Below are 7,551 nucleotides of genomic sequence, written 5' to 3'. Positions count from 1 at the left end.
GGGGGGGCGCGGAGCTGGTGTGCCTCTGCTGGTTTGAGGTAGGGGAAACGGGGAGTCCGCAGAGCCGTCGCCAGCCAGGGTCCGTTTTCCAGGTGGTTTTGCGTGCCTGCGGTATAAGACGGCTTTCTGCTGAGAGCTCTGAGAGCAAGGCCTTATTTAAAAAAAAAAAAAAAGAAAAAAAATTAGAAAAACCCCTCCGAATCCTCAAACACTTCAAGACTCAGGTGGTCTGCTTTGGAAAATGTAATCTGGAAACTCTGATACCAGAACCCTGATCGGTCCAGTTCAGCGTCTCAACATTGTCCAACCCCTGATAATTCAATGCAGTTATTAAAAAATAATCCTAATTTCTCAAGGTCAGGTCCTGGGTAACCCTCCCCCAAAACAGTTTCCCCTGATAATATTTGTAGGCTGCATAACCATGTCTGCAGACTAGTTGTTGAGGTTACGCAAACGCCATGTATTATAGTCTTTAGAACACGGATACCGATAGTTGCATGCTGGACACATGAACAGAGGTGTGCAAAGTGAATCCTAAAACTTCTATGAGAAACTTCCAGTGGCCGCATGAATTTAAGCAAACCAAAGCATCCAGAATCCATCCTGATTAGATGTCTTCAGAACTGCTTTCCTTTTTCTAAGACTTCCTCTGTCTCCACTTGCTCTTTTCCTCTTGCAGATGCTCAGAAGAAAGCAAGACCAGAAATATCATTTGGCTTTTACTGGTATAAGAGATTTTTCTGTGGTTTACAATGTCACCACTTCATAAAACTTACTGACTCTTCTCTCACTCAGGCGTGCTCTGGCCTCACTCTTTGCTGGCTCTGGCCTGGCTGTGATTCTGAATAGCTTTTCCCCCATGACTCGGCCCCCTTTTAACTTCCTATCTCTATTAAAAAGCTAATTTGGGAACTCTTTTTCAATGCTCCCAATTTTGTATTTTTAAATAGAGTATGAAAGTCAGAAGCAAGCTAGCTGCAGATAGTCTGATGTCAAAATATTCCTTCTTCTCTCTCTTTTTATTTATATTTTTCTTTGTTTCTTTGTTTCTTTCTCTCTTTTTCTCTCTTTAACTCTCTGTCTTTCCCTCTCTCTCTTTTGCTCTTTCTTCCTGCCTTTCCCTTTCTCTGTCTTTCTGGGAATATCTCCTTAGGTTCTACTGCACCAATTGCAGGTTTTATTAAAACTTTTTGAATAACTTTTTGTCTTTCTAGTACTGAAAAGTAGAACCTGCCAGTGTTAAAACAAGCCACATACGCAGAGAAACAATTGGAATAAACTATGCGTGGTTAAATATAAATATTAAATACAGTTAACTTGATTTTTTTTTTTTTTTGCTCTGCCATTTTCTTCTGTATTTATATCCTATGCCTCTACAGTGTACTTTATTTATTGTGTTTGTTCTTTACACTGGGCGCTATCCTGCATTAATTCTGCATCTAAATATCCCATTGACTTCGTGGACATGCTGCATAAGCATTCTGTAATGACAGTTGCAGTAATAAAGCTAGCTTGGTTGCTTGAAATTACAGCTTGCCATAACATTGTAGCTTTGTAGTCTGATTATGTCCTATAGATTGTGCCAACAGTTTCCTTGCTTTGGTTCCAAGCTTGTGAAAATGCCTGCATAGATTAAAGAAAGATCATTAATATGATTATGCGAAAGAGTCAGTCTTTGTAACCTTAAAATTATATATGTGGTCTAGTGATTGAAACAGCCTGGAAAACACAGCTGCTGGAATATATCTCTGCTTCTTTCAAAAACTCTCAGACCTTGGCTAAGTCTCTTAAACTCTGTGTTCCTAGTTTCCATCTAAAGAAAGAATATAATAATATTTACTGACAAAAAGTATATTATCAGAATGTATAAATATTTATAAATGGCTATATGGTTCCTGAAGGACTAAGTTTTACAAAAGTATAAGGAGTGAGAGCAATCTGGTTACGTGTTTGTTGATCTGTCTACCCATCACTCTGGCATAGTAAAGCAAACTGATAGGGCATTTCTCCAAAACTTTATCCATCCATCTCTCCAACTATCCACCCTCCAGGATTTCTCTTGGGCTTCTTATCATGGTACACAAATGCACAGAACAGGTAGTCCTAAAAATGAATAAATGAAGGAAGGCACAAGGCACTTTCTATCTCGTCCTATAAATCCAATAAAAAATATCTACCGCTTTCTTGAATTAAGAAGCCTTCATGCCACAGGCATGGCAAAATAAGGAGTTCAAGTATCTTGCTCACTCGTATGTCTATCTCATGTATATAGTTTATCACTGGAAACCGCAGTGTCTACTTTAGGGGCAGAAATGGCCTTCACTCAGGCTAATCTAAATTTTCTTTTATCAGCACACTTCTGGTGAAACATTTATTTTGACACAGAAAAAACTGCCAAAAATTGGATTTGGATCGAAATTTTGCAGGCTTTCTTATAAGGAAAACTAGACTATTAAGTCGGGAAAGCATCCATAATAAATGGTCTTTCATAACACAGTTCTGCTTTAGTGTTTTTGCAAAACCAGTATGTGAAACATTTTACAGAGATTTGTAAAAAAGAAAACCCCAAATTCTCTCAGCATCCCTCAGGAGATTTTAAGGGGATCTTGTTAATGGCTTAAAAAAATCCTGAAGGAAAAAAGTGACTCGTTTTCAAGCACCTTTTGAAGAAAGTTCTGTACAGGGAGATGTTAAGGGTTGGGGGATTTATTTAGGATGACTGGAGGTTGTATTAGCTCCACTTTGGGGAACACTGCAGAATTTACAGGGGTACTGTTTGCATCCTTGTGCGGTTCTCAGACCCATGCGTCCGTCCGAGACGTCGGTCTGTGATGGGCAGTCCGTATCCCTGTCCGGTCTGCAATCTTTCACTGCCTGTTGGTACTTGGACACCAGGGGGGTTGGTTCAAGGCCATCTCCGATTTACAGCGTGTTCAGTTTTTTCCCCCTCTACATTTGGAGATTTTCCAACCCGAAATAAAGCCTCACAGGCAGCTGCATTCTGCCACGTCTTTCCAAAAGGGAAGAGGAAAGAGCCATGGATGGTGTCCAGCAGCTCTGCTAGCTAGCCAGCAGCTGCAAAATTTTCTGCTCAGCTGACCTTAATGAATCAAGAAAAGATCACACATGATAGTAGAGGGAAAAGACCCTTGAAAGACAGTAGTGACACTGAATCAGGGCTTTGATTTATTGTCCACTGTCCCCTGTGTCTCCCCGGTGCATACCATGGCTTGCTCTTCCAGTATCTTTTCACAGGGTGAGTGAAATAACAAGGCAGGTTTGCAATGCTACTCACTGCAACAGCTCATCAGGGATTGTGCTTAATTGGCCATATTCCACGTTATCAACATCCAAACATTTAACTAATGAGAGTATCGTGTTAACAGTCCTGATTACAGATGAGACCGGGCATGTTGCACAAGGCAGGTAGGGAAGGGCAAAGTGGAAAACAAAGCTGGAGTGAGCAGAGGACGCAGGGCTGTTCAGGAGCAGGTGGAGAGATGCGTTAGCAGCAAGAAGGCAATGCTGCTAGATCAGTTAGCAGAGAAGTGAATTAGTGTGCCTGGGTATTCCGCGTCTGCTTGTGAGACAATACTGCCTGTGATTTGCCTTTATTTATGCCTTGAAGAGAACGGTGCCAGAGAAGTCTAGTTTCGCCATCCTGAATTTGAAGCATTTTTTTGCTAATACTGCTGTACCATCAGTGTAACAGGCCTGATGTGCCTCTTGCTTGTCCTGCGTAAATGAGCGGTAGATACACCGAAGACAAGAGAGTTAGAACAGAGCAATGCCAATGACAGGGAAATTAGGACAATTGGCTTAAAGCTAGAAGCTCTGTAAAAGCATATCAATTCTTTGCTGCTTTGCTGTACTCTTTACTGCTAATACTTTAGTGTCTTACAGTCCAGGCAGGACTTTACACATCGTTCTTTATCTGACTGCTCTGCAGCAACTTTCTTTTGCAATGATCTGCCTCCAGCCAGTTGGGAATTCTTGCAGTTATGAGTCAACCAAGGCTAAAAAGCTCTGAACTGAGCAAAGCACAAGCCAACTGCGATCCTTTGATCTCACAGACATTGGGTTAACCAGTCACCATCAAAGGAATCATCATTATCTCCTGGAAGTTGAGAGACCAATTAAAAAAAAGCAAAAAAACCCCAACCCCCAAACCAACCTGAAATAAATGATTAATGTTAAATTATCGAGCTAGAGTGATGCTGAAGGTTTTGCTGATAGAGTCAACAATACAATAAATTGCAATTGCAGTTTTTCAGTGGCTCATAACCAGTAAATCAGATCTGTGGAGCTATACGTTTACTGCAAATTTAAGGAGTTGTTCTTTCATTTTTAAGAGTGCATTTTAAATCAAGTCAACGGCCATAAAGCAATATACAGCCTGCCTAGCTATTGTCTGGGGATTGAATCCTGTACTATCATGATTCCTTTTTATTATATTAGATACGGGGGCAGGGAGGAGAAATCTGGGAGAGAGATTGTCCTTGTTCAGCTGACCGGTATATAGGGTATATGGTTGCATCAAAAGCAATGGGGTCTGCTCCACCCAAGGCCTGCACTTTGGCCTGGGCAAACTGGAGTAGAAGCCAACTGCTCCCAGGTGTTAGTGGTTTACACAGGTGTACCTCAAGAGCATGACAGGGCTGGCCGGTAAGAACCAGGAGCCTTGCTTTTTTTCTTTTTCCATTTTTTTGGGGGTTTTTGGTTTTTTTTTTAAGCTCACCTGCCTGCTATAAGCTATTCACCACGTGAGTTCGTTATGTTACAGCATCAATCAGTGTGGCCTGGGCAGGGAAGGGAGATAATAAAAGGCTGAGGCTGCCAGCTTCTCCCTGCAAGCTCTGAGGTTGTTTCTCTGGGTGTCCCTATGTCCAGGGAAGGAGCTTTCCCACCCTTGTGGCAGAGGTCCCTCTGGACCCAGGCAGTGAGTGCTGGGCACCCATGGCCCAGACAGGCAGGACAAAGAACTAATTAGATTATGGTGCCCATGTGGCATATTAGATTTGCAGAGCTGTGGCTTGCTTCTGGCTCATGCCATAAGGACCTGCTGTCCCTCGCCGCCCTGTGCACGGCACCGCGCTCGCCCATCACCCTGGTGGCTGCTGGTCATGGACCTGCACCTGCGAGGTTAATCCCCAATTTCAAATCTCTACAGAAATTTACATACTGCTGCTGCCATGCTTGGAGAGCTTTGGATGTCTTTGGAATAAGAGACAAAATAGATTAAAGTATTTGTGGGAAAAAGAAAGTATAGAAGCTGTCAAGAGAAGGGACCCCATGCAGCCTGTGGCTCCTGTGCCCTCCCAAGCGGCTGGCTTGGAGTTTTGTCTCCCGAAAGGCACCCGGGGCTGTGGTGGGATGCCCATTGCTGATGGGGCAGCTGCGCAAGGACATGGGAGAGAGGGGAGAACCAGGGGCTCCTGGAAAGAGCTTGTAGTAAGGATTTGCTGCCGCTTTTGCTTGGATCCACTTCTTGTATCTTCTTGCTGTGGGAGGCAATTGCTCTTTTTCTAGATGCAAACTCTGTCTCCCCAGTGAATTCCCTTTTCTGGAAGGAAGCCTGTGTTTGTTTTCCATTTGGGGCTTGATGAAGCACACTTGGAAATACACAGCAGAGCCAAGATAGCAGCCGCGGCTAACCTCTTGATTAGGGTGGGGGAAGGAGGTGCTTGCTCACCCCGACGGCTCTCGGGGAGCTGGAGAGGGTGGGGGAAAGCCTCTTCTCTGCTGGCGAAGCCATGCTGGGCTCCTGCTGTGGGATTGCTTTGCTCCCCTTGGTGCACAGGGAGGTCCTGTCTGCTGACTGCTTCTCCTCGTGCAACTTGCTTGGGTGGCTTTGAGGCGCGTGAGTACGGGTCGGGGCAGATGAACCCTCCCCGCGTGCACAGCCGGAGGGTGGCACGAGTGTGGTTTTGGAGAAGGGCTGCTGGTGTCTCCTGGAGAGCAGAGCTGAGGCTGTCATTCCCCATTCTCCCCCTTTCCTAAGTGTGGCTCAAGACCTCTGACCCTGTGAATCTGATTTTTTGGGGGGGTGTTGCCTTTCCTTCCAAAGCCTGGTGGCTTCATGCAGCCCTTTTAACCGTGACTTCTACAAGGGTGAATTTCCGTTTCTATGACGATGGCATCGCTGGAGAGGTGGCTCTTGCCTCCCTCATGGAACTTTTAATGAGACAGACAAAATGTTGAAAATAAAAATCAAAGGCCCTCTTCTTGTAAGCCCTTTTTTTCCTGCTGCTTAATTATCAGATTGAAGATAAAAATAGCTGAAAAAATCACTGAAGAGGAGATGAAGGCTTTCTGCAGCAAGCCTTGTCCTCTTTGGAACTGGCCCCACTTTGCCCCTGTAGGTGCCTGCCCTCCTCTCAAGCCAGGGCAGAGATCCAGGACAGACCTGGCGCCATGCTACTGGTCTGCTTGTAGAGAAATGCAATGTTAGAGGCCCTTACTAGAAATAATGTCCGACCTCCAGCGCTGCGGTAAGGCTTGTCCATGTACGAGCTGGGTAGGATCCACCATTGCAGCCGGCGAGACCAGAGCTGCTGCGGGCTTTGAGCCACCTCAGTCTCTGTTTGCCTGGGGCGGACGAGGACTGAGCCCAGCAGTGAAATGCTGAAGGCTTAATGTGTGTAAACGAGGTGAGGACTGTTATTTCTCTGTCTTTTGTTGGATAGTGGCCCTGGTCTGTGCTAGAAGGATACGAAGGGTCTGGAGGAGAAGCCCCTCAGCAGCAGGTGCTGGGGCTGGCTTGTGCGCCCAGAGCTATACGGCAGGCTTGCTGTAGCGAAGGCGGTCTTAGCTGTGAGCGTAGCGAGCTTGGACCTCCAGACAGGGGCAGTTTTTTCAGACTGTTTCCTAATGGTCGGGAGGGGATGGTTCCCAACTCATTGCTGAGGGGAAAAAAAAGCAGAGATGGATTCTAGCCCCAAACTAATTTATCATACCAACCCTCTCTCTATATATCAGAATGCTAGTAGGCAGAAGTAGATTTACTCTTTTATCTTGGAACAGATTAAAAGTAACTTTACCTGCAGACAAATTCTGTAACTAGAATTAAAGCTTAATCTGACTTTTTTTTTTTAATTATTGAATCCAGTAAGATCATTATTTCTGTCTTGCTATAGCAGGATGTAGTCATCTAGCTAAAGGGAAGGTTTTCTGTGTGTGTATGTGTGTCATTAAGGGCTAACCTGGAATTCAGATCTTAATCCTCAGTACAGACCTTTGATATAGAAAGAGGGCTTTTGTTAATGCATTAACTTAAACTTGCTCACAGCAGAAGCAGTAGCTGAGAGCTTGAAAGTAAATTCAGTTAGTATTTTTGGATAGTCCAGTCTTAAGTGAAGTTCTTCACAAATGGAAAATCTCTCATCTAAGCTTCTCAAGAAGCTCAAAGGGGATATTTATGCAAACATCTCTCTGAGCAGGAGGTTCTCTTGCTCTTAGATCACGCACACATGAGGGAGATCTTGCTTCTTAACAGGCTGGAAGATCAGCTCATTAAAGGTGTTTTTGGAATATTCAGGCATTTTGCCAGGA

The sequence above is a fragment of the Haliaeetus leucocephalus genome, unplaced genomic scaffold, assembly GCF_000737465.1.
Source record: "Haliaeetus leucocephalus isolate CR32 unplaced genomic scaffold, Haliaeetus_leucocephalus-4.0 Scaffold68, whole genome shotgun sequence".
Lineage (NCBI taxonomy): Eukaryota > Metazoa > Chordata > Aves > Accipitriformes > Accipitridae > Haliaeetus > Haliaeetus leucocephalus.
Note: the sequence above shows the minus strand (reverse complement) of the source record.